This window comes from Eleutherodactylus coqui, chromosome 4 (genome assembly GCF_035609145.1).
Source record: "Eleutherodactylus coqui strain aEleCoq1 chromosome 4, aEleCoq1.hap1, whole genome shotgun sequence".
NCBI classification, from domain to species: domain Eukaryota; kingdom Metazoa; phylum Chordata; class Amphibia; order Anura; family Eleutherodactylidae; genus Eleutherodactylus; species Eleutherodactylus coqui.
This window is the reverse complement of record NC_089840.1, coordinates 282,625,885-282,648,597: the sequence shown is the minus strand read 5'-3', so window position 1 is coordinate 282,648,597 and position 22,713 is coordinate 282,625,885. Positions and strand designations below refer to the sequence as shown.

General features: G+C 44.4%; 1 protein-coding gene and 1 pseudogene across 1 annotated transcript in view; both read left to right on the top strand.

Annotated features, from left to right (window-relative positions):
* The window catches only part of LOC136624334 (zinc finger protein 665-like), a 330,544-nt pseudogene extending 323,355 nt beyond the window's left edge, over window positions 1-7,189 (top strand).
* A 7,340-nt stretch (window positions 7,190-14,529) lies between these two features.
* LOC136624479 (gastrula zinc finger protein XlCGF66.1-like) overlaps window positions 14,530-22,713 on the top strand; it is an 89,379-nt gene continuing 81,195 nt past the window's right edge. Inside the window, exon 1 of the mRNA XM_066598461.1 lies at window positions 14,530-14,630. The gene's annotated coding sequence lies outside the window, so the exon portion shown is untranslated. The remainder of the gene's footprint in view (window positions 14,631-22,713) is intronic.

The following is a 22,713-nucleotide window of genomic DNA, read 5'->3' as shown; positions in this document are numbered from 1 at the left end:
TGAGTGTATATACTGAGGAGCATCTACCTCACCTCTGAGTGTATATACTGAGGAGAATCTACCTCACCTCTGAGTGTATATACTGAGGAGAATCTACCTCACCTCTGAGTGTATATACTGAGGAGAATCTACCTCACCTCTGAGTGTATATACTGAGGAGAATCTACCTCACCTCTGAGTGTATATACTGAGGAGAATCTACCTCACCTCTGAGTGTATATACTGAGGAGAATCTACCTCACCTCGGAGTGTATATACTGAGGAGAATCTACCTCACCTCGGAGTGTATATACTGAGGAGAATCTAGCTAACCTCTGGGTGTTGTAGCAATGCAGGGGGAAACACACCTTGCCACGACCAAATGCTGAGCGTCTTGTCTTTATTCAGACTTGATGAGCAAAAATTACGGGCTTTCTCCAGATAACGGAAAGTTCAAGGAAAGTCCTTTTATATAAGCAGTCCAGCAGTAGTAACAACAAACGTCTTTGTAAACTCCAGTAGGGCAAAGTAAAGCAAACCTTCCCAGCAGCGTGGTGCAGTGTCTCCAGCTCAGCACTCTCTGTAAGCCTCTGCTGCTCACACAGGGCACACACCCCTCTTCAGACTGCAACCTGCGCCCATTTATGCACCTCACCTACTTGGGCCAGATGGAACTGAGTACTGGAGTGAGAGACGGACCGGGTTTACCTCACAGATGCTAGTAGTCTCTGCGATATGTACCGTCCGTCCCACACTTTACCTCTCACTCTACTACATACCTCCCCCCCCCCCCCTCTGCCCCAAGCCAGGGGGCTGGGCACCAACCATCAAACAATAAGCCCTTGGGAGGTCATCTGCATTACCATTGATTTTTCCTGGCCTGTGTTCAACTTCAAAGTCAAACTCCTGTAAGGCCAGGAACCACCCTGTTACTCTGGCGTTGTTCCCTTTCCTCTTGCTCATCCACTTTAGGGGGGCAGGATCTGAGACCAACTTAAATTTCCTACCCAGTAGGTAATATCTCAGCGCGTCTAGTGCCCATTTTATTGCCAAGGCCTCTTTCTCCACTATTGCATCATTTTTCTCGCAGGGGGTAAGCTTCCGCCTTAAAAACATGACAGGATGTTCTTCCCCATTAACCTCCTGTGACATAACGGCTCCCAGACCCACATCAGACGCATCTGTATGGACTATAAATGCTTTCTTGAAGTCAGGCGCCACCAACACAGGCTGCTGACACAATGCACGTTTCAATTCTACAAATGCCTTTTCTGCTTCTGGTGACCATTGTGCCATTACCGACTTTCTCCCTTTCGTGAGTTCTGTTAACGGGGCTGCCATAGAGGCAAAATCAGGGATGAAACATCGGTAGTAGCCTACTATCCCCAGGAAGGCTCTCACTTGTTTTTTTGTCAGGGGTTGGGGCCAATTCTGTATGGCCTTTACTTTATTTCATTGAGGTTTTAGCAAACCCCTTCAGACTATGAAGCCGAGGTATTTAACTTCCTCCATGCCTAAGGCACCTTTTTTTTGGTTAATCGTGAAACCTGCTCTTCTGGGAGAGTCCAGTACTGCCTGAACTTTACTGAGGTGGCTCTCCTAATCCCGGCTAAATATTAAGATGTCATCCAGGTAAGCTGCTGCATATCGTTTGTGGGGACCTAGCAATCTATCCATCGCCCTCTGAAACGTGGCAGGGGCATTTTTCAACCCAAAAGGCATTCTCCTATATTGGAAACAGCCGTCTGGAGTTGAAAAAGCTGTCTTCTCTTTAGCTTCCTTTGTGAGGGGAATTTGCCAATACCCTTTCGTTAAATCTAGGGTGGTAATGTACCTGGCTGGGCCTAACCTCTCAATTAGTTCATCCACCCTGGGCATTTGTGGTTTTGGTTTTTTTTTTAACCATTTAGATGACGTACAAATTTAACATTAATTTTCAGCATTTTGAGGAACACTTTGTTTTCTTACAGCAAGCCAAGTTTGCAAAGGCTCATAGGTGTCACAATGATAGATACCATCCTAAATGACCCCATTTTAAAAACGACACCCCTTAATGTATCCACTTAGGGGGGGTCGTGTGTATTTTGACCCCACAGTTTTTTTCAGAAATTCATTAAATTTAGAGAAGAAAAGATAAAATTTCATATTTTTGCAAATATGTCATTTTAAAGACATTTTTTTCCTATAGTGCACATGAAAATGAGGATTGATACCCCAAAATGGATACCACTGTTTCTCCCGTCTTCAGAAATATACTCATTGTGGCCCTAATCTTATATCTAGATGCACAACGGGGCCCAAAATGGAAGGAGTAGTCAGTGTCTTTCAGAACATAAATTTTGCTTGAAGGCGTTTTAGGCCCTTTTGTAGAAGTCTTGAGCGGCCAAAACCATATAGAACACCCACAAATGACCCCATTTTAAAAACTAGACCCATTAACAAATTTATCTAGGGGTGTATCGCCCATTTTGACGCCACAGTTTTTGAATGAATTCAAGCAAAGCAAAAGGAAAAAATAGTGATTTTCATTTTTTTGGCAATTCTGTCAGTTTTAAACCAACTTTTTTGTACAGCACACACATGAATGAAGACTTGCACCCCAAAATGGATACCCCTGTTTCTCCCGTGTTCAGAAATATACCCATTGTGGCCCTAATCTACTTAAAGGAAACATTGCAAGGCCTATAATGGAAGGAGCACCCATTGGATTTCAGGGTACAACGGGATAAATTCCAGGTCCCATTGCCCACTTGTAGAGTCATTGAGCGGCCAAAACGATAGAGAACCCCCACAAATGACCCCATTTTGAAAACTAGACCCCATAACGAATTCATCTAGGGGTGTACTGTGTATTTTGAACCCACAGTATTTGAATGAATCTAAGCAAAGCAGAAGGAAAAAATTACGATTTTCATTTTTTTGGCAATTTTGTCAATTTAAAAACTGTTTTTTTTTTTGTATAGTGTACATAGGAATAAAGACTTTAGCCCCAAAATGGATCCCCCTGTTTGTCCTGTGTTCAGAAACATACCCATTGTGGCCCTAATCTACTTACAGGACACATGGCAAGGCCTATAATGGAAGAAACACCCGTTGGATTGCAGGGCACAACTGAATAAATTCCAGGCCCCATTGCCCACTTGTGCGGAATAAAAATTGACACGTTAAAAAATCCCCCTCCACCCCCACCCCCCCGTCTGCACCTTTCTCGGTGTTCCCCTAAATCTTAGATAAAAGTAATAATGTGAACTGTGTGGTATTTCCGAAGACAGGGGTAATTACGGGAGCTGGTTGGGATGGGTATCCATTGGATAGCGCCGATTGCATTGCCGGGGGGAGCTGCCCGCAGCCCAAGATGACAGCTCCATGCTGTCGGCTACCTGCGGGCACCGACAACATGAAGCTGACACGTCCTCAGCTAAGAGGGTATTAATCCTAAGAAGACGCATGTTTCTACGTCCTCTAGGATTAAAGCCCACTTAGTGAGGACGTACAATCCCAATGGGGCCGTCACTAAGGGGTTAAAATTTTGGAGATTTGCGTGTAAAAAATAAAAGTATGGGGGTTCTGGAGAAATAATATAAAATGTGGCACTCGTTTGTTATTAAGTATACTTAATCTGTATAAAGAGCATGTGCAAGATGAGCATGCGCACAAAATTGTGTCTAGAAATTTACCTCTGCTTCCGGTTAAGCGTGTATCGGGATATAGCTCAGCAGCTACTTTCTTCTGGATGCACGCACGTACACACTTCCGGTCGCCCCAGTTCTAAGAAGTACCTGATACTTTTATCATGTCTCTGTGTCATATGCTCATGAAAGGTGGCAGATTAGTCAGTAAGCCCTCCGACTCGCGTTGCAACTCCTGTATTGTATCTATTGTCCTACGCTAATGGAATAAACACCAGAAGGTACCGACTCTCCAAAAGAAACCTGGAGGAACGGGTGATAATTTAGAGGCTAACCTGGATTCTTGAGGAGGTTCGCTAATGTCTGCAAACCCCTTATTCAAGTAAGTAAAACCTCATACATAAAAGAGCACGGGGTTTTTGTAACTTGTCTTTTTCACAATTTGTATGAATATTTTATATAGAAATTTTTATAAAATATTGATATAATTGTAATGTTAAAATCTGTTTTATTCTTGGAAGATGACGACATCAGGAGCTTAGAGGAACATTTGATATCTTCAGGTTTTACAGTGGAAGATGATGGTAACATACAAGATACACATGAAGAGCCTGCCATTATCCCAGATGTACCCTCAGCCCTTCCCAGCAAACATCTGTCATCTGATCCTTTTATAGAGGTTCCATCTTCTGATTCATCACAGACTAGCAAGCAACATAACATTTACAGAAGAGATGTTAAAGAAGAAACTGTTGTCACAGGGAAGAAGTCATTTTCATGTTCAGAATGTGGGAAATGTTTTACCAAGAAATCAAATCTTACTAATCATCGCAGAATTCACACAGGAGAGAAGCCATTTTCATGTTCTGTCTGTGGGAAATGTTTTACCACAAAATCACATCTTGTTTATCATCAGAGGATTCACACTGGGGAGAGGCCATTTCCATGTTCAGAATGTGGGAAATGTTTTCCTCAGAAATCATCCCTTGTTGAACATCTGAAAATTCACACTGGTGAGAGGCGATTTTCGTGTTCTGTCTGTGGGAAATGTTTTACCCAGAAATTAGGTCTTGTTAGACATCAGAGAATTCACACGGGAGAGAAGTCATTTTCATGTTCAGAATGTGGGAAATGTTTTACCACAAAATCAGGTCTTGTTGATCATCAGAGAATTCACACAGGAGAGAAGCCATTTTCATGTTCTGTCTGTGGGAAATGTTTTAACCAGAAATCATCCCTTGTTGAACATCTGAAAATTCACACTGGTGAGAGGCGATTTTTGTGTTCTGTCTGTGGGAAATGTTTTACCCAGAAATTAGGTCTTGTTAGACATCAGAGAATTCACACGGGAGAGAAGTCATTTTCATGTTCAGAATGTGGGAAATGTTTTACCACAAAATCAGGTCTTGTTGATCATCAGAGAATTCACACAGGAGAGAAGCCATTTTCATGTTCAGAATGTGGGAAATGTTTTAACACAAAATCAGAACTTGTTTATCATCAAAGAGTTCACACAGGAGAGAAGTCATTTTCATGTTCAGAATGTGGGAAATGTTTTAACCAGAAATCACATCTTGTTTATCATCAAAGAATTCACACAGGAGAGAAGCCATTTTCATGTTCAGAATGTGGGAAATGTTTTACCACAAAATTACATCTTGTTAGACATCAGAGAATTCACACAGGAGAGAAGCCATTTTCATGTTCAGAATGTGGGAAATGTTTTACCACAAAATCAGGTCTTGTTGATCATCAGAGAATTCACACAGGAGAGAAGCCATTTTCATGTTCTGGCTGTGGGAAATGTTTTACCAAGAAATCAGGTCTTGTTAGACATCAGAGAACTCACACGGGAGAGAAGCCATTTCCATGTTCAGAATGTGGGAAATGTTTTAACACAAAATCAGAACTTGTTTATCATCAAAGAGTTCACACAGGAGAGAAGTCATTTTCATGTTCAGAATGTGGGAAATGTTTTAACCAGAAATCACATCTTGTTTATCATCAAAGAATTCACACAGGAGAGAAGCCATTTTCATGTTCAGAATGTGGGAAATGTTTTACCACAAAATTACATCTTGTTAGACATCAGAGAATTCACACAGGAGAGAAGCCATTTTCATGTTCAGAATGAGGGAAATGTTTTACCACAAAATCACATCTTGTTAGACATCATAGAAATCACACAGGAGAGAAGTCATTTCCAAGTAATACAACTCTTGTTACACATCAAAGAAGTCACACAGGGAAGAAGTCATTTCAGAATGTAGAAGATGTGTTTTGAACAAATCACATCTTGTTACACATCAGAAAACTCACAGAGGAGAGTGGCCATTTTCATGTTCTAAATGTGGAAAATACTTCTTGTTGCACATCAGAGGGGGGACAAGCCAGTTTCATGTTCTGAATGTGAGAAATACCCATAAAGGGGATCTTGTTAAACATCAGAGAATTCACACAGGGGAGACAACTTTTGTATATTCTGACTGTTGTCAATATTTTTAAGACAAATCAGAGAACTCACACAGGGGAAAACCTGCATTTATGTTCAGATTGTTGGAAATATTTTAGCTATACATCTTGTTAGACGTTGGAGAATTCACACGTGGCAGCAGCCATTTTTGACTATGGAAAACTTACACAGCGGAGAACCCATATTAATATATTAGAATCTGCTTGTTTTCTTGAGTTATCATGATTGAAAACCTCGGCCGCCTCACGTGAACTTCTGTTACCGACCATCAAGATGATCTCAGTTGTATACTAGATTTATTAATATCATGACAATTGAAAAGTCATACAATTAGTGGCTATCTACTGAGCCAAACTTCTTGGTATCTCTTTGTTTTTTCCTGGATTACAGATTTGTAGGTGAATTTAGTTGAGATTTAAAGGGATCGTCCAGTTGTCAACTATTGATGGCTCATTCTCAAGATCAGTCATGAAATAGATCTGTGGAGTCTATCACTGGGGCCCCTAGTGATCAGCTGTTCTCTGGGCCAGTGTGCTCAAGCACAGTCTCATTATTGGAATCGCAAAGCCTGTAAACCCCCTCTTCCCGCCTGATTCAATATCTGCTTTTTTTTTTTATTGCCAGGGTTTTATCACCCAGGCTGTTTAGAGGTATTCACCCTTTTATTTAAAGCAATTTCCTCTATGGCTATGATTAAAGCACTGCTTGCATTGCACAAAGTAGACTTTCTGACTGTAGGTGTTGCTTTTATCAGCTTTTTAAGAGGCCCCAATTGCAGTGTAATCCCTCAGACATCTTGTCAGCACAATGAGCAGAGCTTACAATAGTTAGTAGGATGATTAACTCACTTCTTAGAGGCAGTTTTCTTTTGAATATACACCGCCGCTAAAGCTGGTGGAAACAACCCCGTGCTTAAGAGGAGTTCCTCTGTTGTGTCTTCTCTTAAATCTACTACCAAATTCCTGTAAGGCTCTCATGTGGCCTACTCAAAAGCTTCTAAGAAGAACCATGTCTTCCTGGGTACGTCTGTCTCATTAGTGTGACAATTTGCAGCTGATCGCCGGGATTATTAAAAAGGTTTTTAAATTTATCGGTCTACTTTTTTTTACCCTGATTAAATATGTTCTGTACCAGATAGAGAAGGCTTAGATTTCTGCGATGCACATACTTGGTAAATGCCTTTCATATATCCCAATTTTCACTAGCGCTCTGTCATATAAAGAGATAGAGAAAGTGTCCCCCCAGCTGTCCAGTATCAATCAGTTGCCGTTCAGGACAATAGAAAAGTTGAGCTGACAACCTTTGCCCCTTGAATCTACTCTAATGATAGATAGATAGTTAGATACTAGATAGATGGATAAAGATATGAGATGGGTAAATTATAATGTTCTAATCCCCCCTTCCTCTTGTGTAATTGGCAAGCCTTTGATATACAAGAGGACAGGAAATCCTTTGTCCCAATGTCAATACAAGTGGCCTTTTGAGAGGTAGATGCTGATTTGCTCTCCCCAGGCTGGTGGTTGTTGCCTTTAGAGAGATAATTGTATTACCTCCCCATACCTCACCCCAAGCTCAGGAATTCCCCTCAAACTACGTAAACCCATACCTGGTTATGATTTCTGCCTCATGCTTGATATTCATGCATAGATAAAATCATGACAAGAAATATGGCAGCCTATCTTCATGATTAGAGACCCTCCCACCGATATGACGGAAACTAGGGAATTACGATTTTTAAGTTCCTACAAATCCGACCCTTCCTTCTCTGTATGACCTCAGGGGTGGGGGGAAGGTGTGTATTGGGGGACCCCACAGTTCTAACCGGTCAATCCATGGAGCTATACTTCGGTATATGGGCGTCCCTCTGTTCTGGATCCCTTTGGGCCGTATATCGCAAAATCTGGTAACTTTCTTTTATTTTATTCCTGTTTATTTTTAAAATACTGCTGAGTGTTTATTGCCTGTGTGTCCTTATTCTCCCCATGTGACAACCTTTTTGTATATCTTTATACATACTATATATTTTGGCACTACTAGATCTTTTCTAGAATAAATCTAGAATTTATCATTTCAAGCCCTGTCAGTTTTAAATACGAACCATATTCTCCGAAGATTGTATTAATAATTCATAAATCGAGTTCCAGTGCACCGTTGACAAACTAGTAGTGGCAGTGTTTTATTTCTATGCGTATTGTAGAGCTCTGGAGTGCGTTATAACGGATCAGGTGGATGATTTGAGCCTTCACTTGGCATGGGTGCAGGAGCCCAGTAAAGCTGGGTACATATCCGCCTGTATTCTAACGACTCCAAGCTTGCAATACTGCTAGGGTGATTGAGGACTGAGGCGGGATCAATTGGCATCGTTCCTTCTACTCTCTTCTCCTGTCCAGTGTGGGAAAAATTGGTTTGCAGTGCAGGGCCAGGCAGATTGCTGTAGCATTGTGGTCGTTGGTGATGGTCGCTTGTCTGCTGTGTACAGCATTCACAGCTTCTACAAATGACTGTATGCAGTCTAAATTCACAAACCTAAAATGATCAACATAGTAATATAGTATGCTAAGCTAAAAAAGACAAATGTCCAGCCTATTAACCCCCTTCCCCCCTGTTGATCCAGAAGAAGACAAAGACAAACTTTTGGAACTGTATGAAGTTTCACTAACCGTAATGCAATGGTCACATTTATGGAATACAATTGAACTGGATGAGGGCGACTTTTTTATCTCTAAACATGGCAATGTGAACTTCCGGTTCTGACGCCATGCTTTATGGTATTTATTTTTGTTTCTATTTTTATTCTTGGTTAGTGTTTTAAAGTCTTCCTAAACGTTGCTGTTAAGAAGTAGTTATATAGGGACCTTTGATCTCCGTCGGATAGAATTTACTGGGTAATTTAAGGTTGGTGGTTAATGGTTTTTTAGTTGGAGTGGTGTCTTCAAGTATGGAGTCCTCTAAGGTCTCTCTCAGTTTTATAACTCTACAGTATGATCCCTCAGGTGGGAGTTTGTTCTCATTTAGTGAGTAGAATCTCTTTAGTGTCAATTTTCTTACAAAGTGATCAAGGTCTATAAAGAGTTCGAAAAGATCAGGCTCGCTTGATGGACTAAAGGACAAGCCCCTGGATAGTAATTCCACTTCTTTTTTTCAACATGTATCCAGAGATATTGAATATACCCAATTTTATCGCTTCGTCGTTGGAGTTTGTATCTTCCGAATTGTTTGTAGATATTTTTGATTTCTGGCGTGTTTTTCTCCCTGCCCGTTCGCCACTTCTTCTCCTCCTTTTTCTGATCTGTTGCGTGGCTAATAAAAGTGAGTAATTTTTGAACATCCCATCGGGTTGTTCCCAATGGTTTTCAGTAGTGTTTTTCCTTTGGGGTTCAGGGACAGCACAGAACTCCGTGTGACCCGGTGTTGCTTATTAGACCCTCTGTTTCTGAAAGTCGAAGGGTTGTCTCCCCTAAAAAAGATGTTATCGGGGTAGTAACATGATTTGTATTGTTGGTAATCTCAAATGATTAGCTAGTTGGAAGGATAGGATCAATATTAATATTGGTTCTAAGAGGGGTATTTTCCTTACTTTGTAGGAAATTGATCAAATCTGACGGACTTCCTGCGATATTCTCCAGAGCTGGTGGTTCTAAGTGCATATCTCTGGAGTTAATAATAATGCAAGACTGCAGTTCTGTGACACACTGCAGGGCCACAACACATTTATTATTGATTGAATATAGTCAGTGGGCCTTTCCTTTAAAAAAAAAGGGCAAAAAGTTCTATTTGGCCTGCCTCTGACAGTCCTCAGCGTTCTGGGTACGTGTGTACTGGGTGGAGAACGTAAAAAAAATCATACGCAGCCAGCTAAGTTTAAGAGCAGGCTTGCGCCAATTTATTTCCTGGCTGGGAAATCAACGCTCTGCTGCAGTTAATAACAGTGCAAGACTGCAGTTCTGTGACACACTGCAGGGCCAGAACACATTTATTATTGATTGAATATAGGCAGTGGGCCTTTCCTTTAAAAAAAAAGGGAAAAAATTCTATTTGGCCTGCAGGCTTGCGCCAATTTATTTCCTGGCTGGGAAATCACCGCTCTGCTGCAGTTAATAACAGTGCAAGACTGCAGTTCTGTGACACACTGCAGGGCCACAACACATTTATTATTGATTGAATATAGGCAGTGGGCCTTTCCTTTAAAAAAAAAAAGGGAAAAAATTCTATTTGGCCTGCCTCTGACAGTCCTCAGCGTTCTGGGTACGTGTGTGCTGGGTGGAGAACTTAAACAAAAATCATACGCAGCCAGCTAAGTTTAACAGCAGGCTTGCGCCAATTTATTTCCTGGCTGGGAAATCAAATCACTGGTAATACACCATGCTGAGGGGTAGGGGTAGGCCTATAGGACGTGGACGCGGGCGAGGACGCGGAGGCCCAAGTCAGGGTGTGGGCACAGGCCGAGCCAATGTGGTGGCCAGGGATAGAGGCAGGGCCAGACCGAATAATCCACCAACTGGTTCCCAAAGCGCCCCCTCGCGCCATGCCACCCTGCAGAGGTCAAGGTGCTCTACGGTGTGGCAGTTTTTCACAGAGACGCCTGACGACCGACGAACAGTGGTGTGCAACCTTTGTCGCGCCAAGATCAGCTGGGGAGGCACCACCACCAGCATGCGCAGGCATATGATGGCCAAGCACCCCACAAGGTGGGACGATGCCCGTTCACCGCCTCCGGTTTGCACCACTGCCTCTCCCCCTGTGCCCCAACCTGCCACTGAGATCCAACCCCCCTCTGAGGACACAGGCAGTACCATCTCCTGGCCTGCACCCACACCCTCACCTCCGCTGTCCTCGGCCCCATCCAGCAATGTCTCTCAGCGTAGCGTCCAGACGTCGCTAGCGCCACAGTTTGAGCGCAAGCGCAAGTACGACGCCACGCACCCGCACGCTCAAGCGTTAAACGTGCACATTGCAAAATTGATCAGCCTAGAGATGCTGCCGTATAGGCTTGTGGAAACGGAGGCTTTCAAAAGCATGATGGCGGCGGCGGCCCCGCGCTACTCGGTTCCCAGTCGCCACTACTTTTCCCGATGTGCCGTCCCAGGCCTGCACGACCACGTCTCCCGCAACATTGTACGCGCCCTCACCAACGCGGTTACTGCCAAGGTCCACTTAACAACAGACACGTGGACAAGCACAGGCGGGCAGGGCCACTATATCTCCCTGACGGCACATTGGGTGAATTTAGTGGAGGCTGGGACAGAGTCAGAGCCTGGGACCACTCACGTCCTACCCACCCCCCGAATTGCGTGCCCCAGCTCGGTGGTGGTATCTGCGGGGGTGTATGCTTCCTCCACTAAACCACCCTCCTCCTCCTCCTCCTACGCAACCTCTTTCTCGCAATCAAGATGTGTTAGCAGCAGCAGCACGTCGCCAGCAGTCGGTGTCACACGGCGTGGCAGCACAGCAGTGGGCAAGCGTCAGCAGGCCGTGCTGAAACTACTCAGCTTAGGAGGTAGGAGGCACATGGCCCACGAACTGCTGCAGGGTCTGACAGAGCAGACCGACCGCTGGCTTGCGCCGCTGAGCCTCCAACCGGGCATGGTCGTGTGTGAGAACGGCCGTAACCTGGTGGCGGCTCTGCAGCTCGGCAGCCTCACGCACGTGCCATGCCTGGCCCATGTCTTTAATTTGGTGGTTCAGCGCTTTCTGAAAAGCTACCCCCACTTGTCATACCTGCTCGGAAAGGTGCGCCAGCTCTGCGCACATTTCTGCAAATCGCACACGCACGCTGCCACCCTGCGGACCCTGCAACACCGGTTTAATCTGCCAGTGCACCGACTGCTGTGCGACGTGCCCACACAGTGGAACTCTACGCTCCACATGTTGGCCAGACTCTATGAGCAGCGTAGAGCTATAGTGGAATACCAACTCCAACCTGCGCGGCGCAGTGGGAGTCAGCCTCCTCAATTATTTACAGAAGAGTGGGCCTGGTTGGCAGCCATCTGCCAGGTCCTTGGAAAAATTGAGGAGTCTACCCAGATGGTGAGCGGGGATGCTGCAATCATTAGCGTCACCATTCCTCTGCTATGCCTCTTGAGAAGTTCCCTGCAAAGCATAAAGGCAGACGCTTTGGAATCAGAAACGGAGGCGGGGGAAGACAGTATGTCGCTGGATAGTCAGAGCAACCTCATGTCTATATCTCAGCGCGGTGAGGAGGAGGAGGAGGAGGAGGAAGATGAGGAGGAGGGGGAAGACACAGCTTGGCCCACTGGTGAGGGTACACATGCTGCTTGCCTGTCATCCTTTCAGCGTGTATGGCCAGAGGAGGAGGAGGAGGAGGGGGAAGAGACAGCTTGGCCCACTGCTGAGGGTACAGATGCAGCTTGCCTGTCATCCTTTCAGTGTGTATGGCCAGAGGAGGAGGAGGAGGATCCTGAAAGTGATCTTCCGAGTGAGGACAGCCATGTGTTGTGTACAGGTACCCTGGCACACATGGCTGACTTCATGTTAGGATGCCTTTCTCGTGACCCTCGCGTTACACGCATTCTGGCCACTACGGATTACTGGGTGTACACACTGCTTGATCCACGGTATAAGGAGAGCCTTTGCACTCTCATTCCCGAAGAGGAAAGGGGTTCGAGAATGATGCTATACCACATGGCGCTGGTGGACAAACTGATGGTAAACTTCCCATCCGACAGCGCTAGTGGCCGAAGGCGCATTTCCACGGCCCAGGTAGCAGGGGAGGCGCAGAGATCAGGCAGCATGTACAGCGCAGGCAGGGGAACACTCTCTAAGGCCTTTGACAGCTTTATGGCTCCCCAGCAAGACTGTGTCACCGGTCCCCAGTCAAGGCTGAGTTGGCGGGAGCACTGTAAAAGGATGGTGAGGGAGTACGTAGCCGATTGCAGCACCGTCCTCGGTGACGCCTCTGCCTCCTACAACTACTGGGTGTTGAAGCTGGACACGTGGCCTGAACTCGCGCTGTATGCCCTGGAGGTGCTTGCTTGTCCTGCGGCTAGCGTCCTGTCAGAGAGTGTGTTTAGTGCGGCTGGGGGAATCATCACGGATAAGCGTACCCAACTGTCAACCGACAGTGCCGACAGGCTTACACTCATCAAGATGAACAAAGCCTGGATTTCCCCAGACTTCTCTTCTCCACCAGCGGACAGCAGCGATACCTAAGCAATATGTAGGCTGCACCCGCGGATGGAAGCATCGTTCTCTATCACCATCCAAAACGGGGACCTTTTTGCTTCATCAATCTGTGTATAACATTCATCCTCCTCCTCCTGCTCCTCCTCCTGAAACCTCACGTAATCACGCCGAACGGGCAATTTTTCTTAGGCCCACAAGGCTCAGTCATATAATTTTTCTAAACAATTTTTATACGTTTCAATGCTCATTAAGGCGTTGAAACTTTCACCTGAACCAATTTTTATTTTAACTGGGCTGCCTCCAGGCCTAGTTACCAATTAAGCCACATTAACCAAAGCCATTAATGGGTTTCACCTGCCCTCTCGGTTGGGCATGGGCAATTTTTCTCAGGTACATTAGTACTGTTGGTAGTTTATTGTTCAGATTATGCATATTTATTAATTTGAATATTTACCATGTATACTTATTTATTTAAATCCCTTGTATATTTGTCATATAATTTATTGCTATGCATATATTTATATTGAGTATATATGTGACTGTCCTTTTATATGTCCCTTTATATGTTCATTTATGTGCCTGTCCCTTTAAATGACACCACGGCATCCAACATGCACTATATGCTATATGTTGTAATGTGTATACCTTGGCTTCCCCTTATCGTAGCTGTTGTTTGAATGTCATAACTTTATTGTTTCTGCTTACGAGACACAGCGTCATGACGTCAGACGCATATGCACATGTGACTCGGCGTTTGAATGTCATAACTTTATTTCTAATGCATTCTACGCACGAAACACAGCGTCATGACGTCAGACGTATATGCACACGTGACTTGGCGTCATAACGCCAGACACCTACGTGCTCCAGCGTCAACCTCTTAATCTCCATCGGCACATTTAGCCCACATAGCCGTAACATTCAAAATACCTACAGCTAAGTTATAAGATGCATTTGAGCACGCCATGCATCTATAGATTGTGTTATTTTACACAGCACCATCAGTGTCTTTCTCTTCCCCCTTCCCCCTCCCCCCTTGCCCCTGTAATGCATGATTATGCTAATCTATACCGACAAAGTAGATATCAGTATAGAAGCATCTGTCTTGCTAACTACGTAACATCAACACGTTAGCAGTGTTTTTTTCCTTTGCTTTTCCCCCCCTGCAATGAGTTGTTATACTATCAGATGCCGACACAATTGATGCCGACATGAACGTAACAGTTTGGTAATTACTCATTACTATATACCAGCAGTGACCCTCCTCCCTCCCCCCTCCCTCCCCTTTCTTTACTCCCCCTCCCCTTCCCATTCACTTCCCTTTACAACACGCATTGATGCCGACACAACAGATGCCGGTCTGGATTTGGCAGCTTGATTACCTTCATTTGTCACAGGATTACAAGGTATTTTTATTATTATATATGTTCAGTTTTACTCATACAATGTACACTTGAAAAAGGCCGTGCGGCCGAAACGCGTTGTGTATTATATTTTTATTTTATTTTATTTTATTAAAATCGTGGAACCTGTTCATCATTGTTGATCGGTACCATATTTGATACGCCTATTTGGATTAGGAGGCGCCTACCCTAAAGGCGCCTCCTTGAAGTAAGTGATATAACTTTAGTCTCTTCAGTATACTCTATTTCCACCTATTCCACGGTGCGAGCGCTGAGGTTTTTTTCTTTTATTTCATTTATATCTTCCTCCTTCATGCCATGATTGGAGTTTCCCTCTAGCCGCTCTCTCCTTTGAGATTGTTTACAGCACCTAGGAATATTCGTCTTCACCTGGCAATCAAGACCCCTCACCTACTACACTTTTCAGTATCCTTCCAGTGAGCGCCAAATCCTTACTCATCACTCTAATTAGAATCATAAGTGGGTTTTTTTTAGGGTAATTATATCTTCTTCTATTGGCTCTCAGTGCCCTTTCTTGGGTAGGGTTTCTTGGGTATCTGTGCTTCCAAGTAAATTCTCTTGGGATGTGTCTGAATAATGGTTCAGAATGAAAATGGTTGTAATAATATCCATCTAGTCTGTTTGGCCGTCTGGGGGGGGGGGGGGGGGGGCTGGGGCTGGACGTAAAACCCCTTTCATAGATCCCAAAAGAGGTAACTAGATGGTCATTGTATTGGTACTCATAGGGGTCTGGATATTGATTGGATCTAGAGTTAGAAAAGGAGGAATTTCTGTTACGGTGATAGGATCTTTCAGGATGATTATATAATTCAAAAGTATTTCTTCTGTTCTGGTAAATGTTGTGTGTTTTTCTATTATCTGCAAATTTGACCTATGGGGTAGCTTTATATTCCCAAGGGAAATATCTTTTTTCAATTTTTTTTGGTTTAGATCTCTCTGTAATTTTTTGATGGAAGACGCATTATAGAGGGTATTTGTTTCACTCACCAGCTACAATATGTCGACAGACAACTACAAAGATTTGTAACAAAACTCCCTGCATATTTGAAGGACACATCTCAATTATTATCCCTATTGCAACAGATCCCTTGGAAAAAAACATACATATGGGTAACTCTTGACGTTTGCTCCCCATATTCTAATATCCCCCATTTACAAGGAATTGAGGCCATTGACCACTTTTTAGAAAAGGATACTTTAATTCCACCAAAACAAAAACAATTTCTGTTGGACAGTGTGGAATTTATTCTTTACAATAATTATTTTAAATTTAACAACCACTTCTACCTGCAAACAAGGGGGACCGCCATGGGGACCAAATGCACGCCCTGCTATGCGAACATGTACATGGGCGCATTTGAAGAAAACATCAAAGATCCCCACATCTATTTCTATAGACTATACAATGATGACATCATCTTTATTTGGGACGACACCATGGGAGAAGTAAAACAATTTATCAAAAATCTGAACCTAAACACATGGGGTTTAGAATTCACTGGCACTTGTAGTACTACACAAGTTACTTTCTTGGATTTGGACATCTATATTAAAATAACATTTGTACAAAAGCACATTTTAAACAAGTGGATGCCAACAGTTTCCTGGACTTCAGAAGTGGCCATGCGAAAAAATGGAAATTAAACGTTCCTTTCGGACAATTCAAACGGATACGAAGAAATAGTTCTACCCTTGAAACACTTGACGAGCAGGCAAAAATTCTGTATAATAGGTTGAAAGAAAAAAAGTATCCAGAATCCCTATTAAAAACATCTTATATTAGAGCTAGGCAAGAGGGTGGGCCAATACATACTAATATAATAATAACAAAACAAATGACATCTGAGAAGAATGAAGGTCGCTATGATCTCTGCTCCATCACGAGATATAACTCAAAACAAAGGGAACTGAGGAATATCCTAAATAAACAATGAAATATTCTAAAAGGAGATCCTTTTATCTCAGAAATACTTTCCACCAACCCTAACCTGATCTTTAGGAGGAGCAAGAGGTTGGGAAATATTCTAGCTCCATCATGCCCTCGCAAATACCAAAAAAACACTCAAACAAAGGGTCTTCCAATTTTTTTTTCTACTCCGAATACAGGAGCGTATAGATGTGGAACCCCTGGCTGCGAATGTCGCGAGAATATATGCCACCGAAGGCAATCAGTCGTTATGGGAACTGACAGTATACCTTTTTAGATCAAGCAATATTTGAACTGCGGTTCAGAACATCTGATTTACTTGATTGAATGTCGTTGCCAAAAACGATATGTTGGCCGCACAATAGACACCCAACGAAATCGTATTAACAAACATAGATACAATACTAAAAGAAATTACCTAAAACACACTGTCTCTAAGCACTTTTCCATGTATCACAATTCTGCTCGCTCTTTAATGAAAATCATAAAAAAATTCCTAAAGGCGAATTCACTAAACTCAGAACTAAGGAGATGTTTACATTTTTTGTTTTAATACTTTACATCCTCATGGTCTCAATGAGGTACTTGAAAAGATCTAGCTTTCCCTTAATTAATTTTATAGCAGATATATTATCATTTTATATTTAATCTGATTATTACATTGAGGCTACAAACATATCGATCTATTCTTTGACATTTCAGGTATTTATCAACCACTGTTGTTTATTTTTATGATAATGTTTTAAATGTTTCTTTTATAAATTGATAATTTATCTTTTTATATACTGTGAGGGATTAGCGTCAGGATAAGGTAGCCGCCTGGGCATCCACGGCCAGAGACAGTGACACAAGGAAATAAAGTTCTTTATTCCAGGCTTCGCCTGGGTTTATTTCAACAAAAATGGGGTTTGAGTATGATGCCCACCAGTCTTTGAAGGGTTGCTGGAGCTCCATGCAAACCAAAAGGTAGGCAGACATACTGAAACAGCCCGTCTGGTGTGGCAAACGCAGTCTTTTATTTCGCCCTCTCTGTAAGGGGAACCTTCCAGTAACCTGTAGTAAGGTCGAGAGTAGAAAAGTATCTGGCATGACCCAGTCTCTCAATTAACTCGTCTACTCTCGGCATTGGGCATGCGTCAAATTTTGACACGTCATTTAGAATCCGGAAGTCATTACAGAAGCGTAAAGATAAAGAACCATCAGGTTTTGGTATCAGCACGATACGGCTGGACCATTCTCTTTTCGACTCCTCAATCACCTCGAGGTCTAGCATTTTCTTGACCTCCTCAGATATGGCTCGTCTGCGGGCTTCTGGAACCCTGTACGGTTTCAAATGAACCTTTACCCCTGGTTCAGTTACAATGTCGTGTTTTATGACACCAGTAAGCCCTGGTATATCGGAGAACACATCCGAATTACGTTGTATAAATTCCCTAGACTCTTGCTTTTGGGACTTAGACAGGGACTCTGATACACACACCACTGGGACCACACTACGGGGGGGCGCTCACCGCAGTCAGGGGGTCTCTGTCCTTCCATGGCTTAATTAGATTTACATGGTACAACTGTTCTCGTTTCCGCCTACCCGGCTGGTACACCTTATAGTTTAACTCTCCGACTTTTCCAATTATTTCATAGGGCCCTTGCCACTTTGCCAGGAATTTACTTTCTAGGGTGGGCACCAACACTAGTACCCGATTCCCAGGGTTGAAGCTTCTCACCTTGGTGGACCTGTTATATACCCAGCTTTGGGCTTCTTGGGCCTGCTGTAAATGTTCCCTAACAATGGGCTTGACTGCCGCAATTCGGTCTTCCATAAGGGAGATATGGTCAATAACACTCCTGTAGGGGGTGGACTCGTGCTCCCAGGTCTCCTTGACTATACCAAGGAGCCCCCGTGGACGTCTATCATTAACTAACTCAAATAGGGAGAACCCAGTGGAGGATTGTGGGACTTCACGGATTGAAAACATTAAATATGGCAGCAGACCGTCACAGTCCTTTCCATCCTTATTGACTACCTTTTTTAGCGTACTTTTTAGGGTCTTGTTGAATCTTTCAACAAGACCATCCGTCTGTGGGTGGTACACAGATGTATGTAAGTACTTAATATTCAGCAACTTACATAGCTCCTTCATGACCTTTGACATAAAGGGGGTTCCTTGATTCATCAGGATCTCTTTTGATATACCCGTGCGGGAGAACATATGTAGTAGTTCCCTTGCAATACCTTTTGACGAAGTATTGCACAAAGGAACTGCTTCGGGGTAGCGGTTGGCGTAGTCTACAACCACTAATATATGTTGGTGACCCCTGGCAGACTTTACTAAGGGGCCGACTACGTCCATAGCAATCCGCTCAAACGGCACCTCTAGAATGGGCAAGGGCACTCCGGGCAAGACTTACAGTATCGCTTTACGTCCCCATGCACCCCAGGCCAGAAACAACGCTGAAGGACGCGTTCCCTAGTTTCTTCGCCCCCTAGATGACCTCCTAGCACATGCTTGTGCGCCTTGTCAAAGACCATTCTGCGATAGGACTAAGGTACCACCAGCTGTTCCACAACCTCCCCACGGACCTTGTCAATCTGATACAGCAGTTCTTGATTGACTGCCAGGTGTGGAAACACTGTATCAGCCCCTGGGTATTTGGGTTCCCCATTTACCACCTTAATATTTTCCCTGGCTTTCACTAGGGTGGGATCTCGGAGCTGCTCAGTTCCAAAGTTAGCACATGAGACCTCTAAGTCAGGCATAGCAACCACTTCGTCCTGTACCTCCGTCTCACCTGCCAGTACTGTTAAGGGAAAATTATCCCCATTCTCTTGGGTCGCCCCTACTGTCGGAACCATACCATCTGGGTCAAACGGTTCTGGACACACGATACACATTTACATCATCGTGAAGAATACGTGCAGATGACCCTTGGCTTCACCATAAGTCCCAAAATAGCGGAAAGTCTCTCCCGAGAATCACAGTGTGCATTAAGGACTTTACGATGCCCACCTCATGAGTGGCAAGTCCGCACGGAGTCTCAAGTCTTACAAGGGCAATAGGATACTCCTTGGTGTCCCCATGCACACACACCACCCCCATGCGACGGACGGTGACTGTTGTGGGATTGACCAAGCTGGAGTGCACCAGCGTCACCAAGCTCCCGGAGTCCAGTGGAGCTGTCACCGAAAAGTCATTTACCTTTATGCAACATAATTGTCGATTATTCTCTGACAGTCTCTGCAGAACATACTGGCCGTGCGAACATTGAACTCCGCCTGACTGAGTCACAGTCCATTGGCTCCACTGTGAGTGGACAGTTGGCGGCAATATGCCCGAGCTCATGACAGCGCCAGCACAGCATGGGGCCCCGGTCTCCTTGAGGTTCTACCCAGGACCGAACTGTCCATTTGGGACTCCTCTTCTGTCCTAAGTGATCCCCCTCTGAGCCGCCTCCCTTGGGGACACTTTTGACACCCCTTAAATAAGATGCTCCGGCCGACTTGCTGTTCCCGGGTTGGAACGTCCAGGAGGTGTGGCTTGTAATAAGTTTTCAGTGGCTTTATACCTCTCGACGAGGATCACGAGCTGTTCCACGTCTTTGGGGCCCCCTTGTCCCACCCAGAGCTGGATTGCGGGGGGGGGGGGGGGGGGCAAGCTTGTCCAAAACAGCCAGGATCTCACCCTTGGGCTTGGCATAGTCCTTAGCATCCTGCTCACTGAGGTCAAAATAGGCTTTCTTGGGTTCCCCCATCAGGAAAGGCACCACTACCTCAGCCCACTGAGGCACCGGTAGCTTGTCCCTCTCTGCCACTTTTTCAAAAACAGTGAGATAGGCCTCAACGTCATCTTTTGCAAGGACGCCTGTACCATGGTACGGGCAGTGGGAAGCGAACCAGACGACCTCTGCACACTTTGCGCCACCGCCAGGACTTGCTCTTGCAGCTGCTGGTTAACACATTGTTGCTCCTGCAAAGCTAAATGGTTGGTTTCCACCAGGAGAGCATTAGTTTCGGCCTAAGCTCTCATGGCCTCCTCATGGACCTTTTGCTGGGTCGCCGTCATCAGCTGGAGACTGGAGTTCGCCTGAATAAACTGCTTCATTAGCTCCTCCATCTTGGCCGTGTCTGATTGCTGCGCCGTTGCAGCTTTCACCCAGGACATGGGATTACGGCAGTCTCCAGACAATTCTTTCTTGGGCGGTTGCCCTTAGCAACAGTTCTCCAATTGCTGTAGCAAAATGTCCATTAACTGGTGTATGTGTCTTTAGGACCGATGCCCGCATCAAAACACCATATATGAGGCATTAGCGTCAGGATAAGGTAGCCGCCTGGGCATCCACGGCCAGAGACAGTGACACAAGGAAATAAAGTTCTTTAGTCCAGGCTTCGCCAGGTTTATCTGCCCAGGTGCTCCCTAAAGCCACATATGAGAGCATCCTAGGCGAAACATATCTGCCCTCCGGCACTTTGCCGGTCACTGTCTTACAATAACTATAAACTAATACCTGTACAGCCGTAGAATACAATATGCACCTGTCTATATGATTGATGTCATTATGTAATATTTTATACTTTAATTTAACTCTTTATATTCCTAAAACTATTTTTCTCCCTGTTTTATCACTTATACCTTTGTCTATACTGTACTATTATTATAGTTTTATTTCCCATATTCTTTGCTAAAGTCTTGTTTCTAATCTAATATATTAACATACTTTATGGCTCCAATTGACATTGTCACGTGCCTTCCATTAGTAATTAGCACGCCCCCATCATGCCTGTTCACGTGATACCATTTAGTGTCACGACCCCTAAGCAGTGTCACCAAGCTTACTTATGTGATACTCCTATGGTTATTACACCACATCATAGGATACAATCCAACCTCTTCACGTGATATTAACAAGTCTCCACCACGTCCGTTCACGTGATATCAATAAATGCCACGCCCCCCAAAATGACGTCACCATGCTAATCCACGTAATACCCTGATGACCATTGCACCACATCACATGACATATTCCAGTCCACTCACGTGATATGAACTCATATAAAGGCCTACGTATGACGTCATCACATCATACGAAGTTATATTTCACGTCAACGTGTCATACCGCAAGACATTTTTCACGCCCCCCCTTTCTCTATGCCTGTCCGCTAGACGCTACGTATGACTACCCCCTATCTAAAATACTGGTAGTCCATCAAATTTAATAACGCTATACGTGCTGCGCTCCATCCCAGACGCTACTATATCACGTGACAACGCCTACGCCTTTTCACCCCGTGACGCGTCTATCGGTAACACGCATCACTGCGTTCCATTGAAGCCACCGGAAGTAACACTAATCTGACCAGAAGGCACGTCAGGATTGAAACTCCGAGACTCACATGATACGCCACACATACACGGGGAGGTAACCTTTATTTGTACATTTTTGTGTCATTTGTAATATGTTTTATGCTTGATAAAGGCTTCTTAGGAAGCCGAAACGTGTTGCAGAATAAACTTACTGAACTTTGAAAACATCTTTCTACATCTGATTCACTATACGCCTTCTGGGACTGAGGGGTGCCGCAGACCTGGCACCCCTACAAAGTTAGGGCGAGCACCCACTGGCGTTTTTTTACCTGCGTTTTGCGTTTTTCCTGCACAGGCATAGAGATAACATGTGTTCCTGTCCACTGCCGTTTTTTTTGCATTGCGTTTGCGTTTTTAACATAGGAACTGTCAGTTGCATATGTGTCCTTATTTTTCTCCATGGAAATTAATGGCAAAGCCGCGAAAACGCCGCGAAAAACGCCGCGGAAAACGCGCGGAAAAACGCGTGACACGCGGCGAAAACGCTGCGTTTTTTCCCCGCGGGAAACGCAAACGCCAGTGGGTGCTCGCCCTAAGTTATCCACCATAGCCATATTGCTGGAGCGCCAGGAGGTCTTTTTTATACTGTTGTCTAGCACGGTTTCTTGTTCTCTGGTATCTACATACCTAGAGCCACCTCGTGACGCTCTCCCCCAGGGATGTCGTTTTGACCAGCACTATTGGATTCCATCCATTGAATACAACCAAGGTTACTTTTTGCCTTCTAGGATTCTTCACGTTTCAGGACACCAGGAGGGTCCCGTTAGGTCTGGGTGAGTCC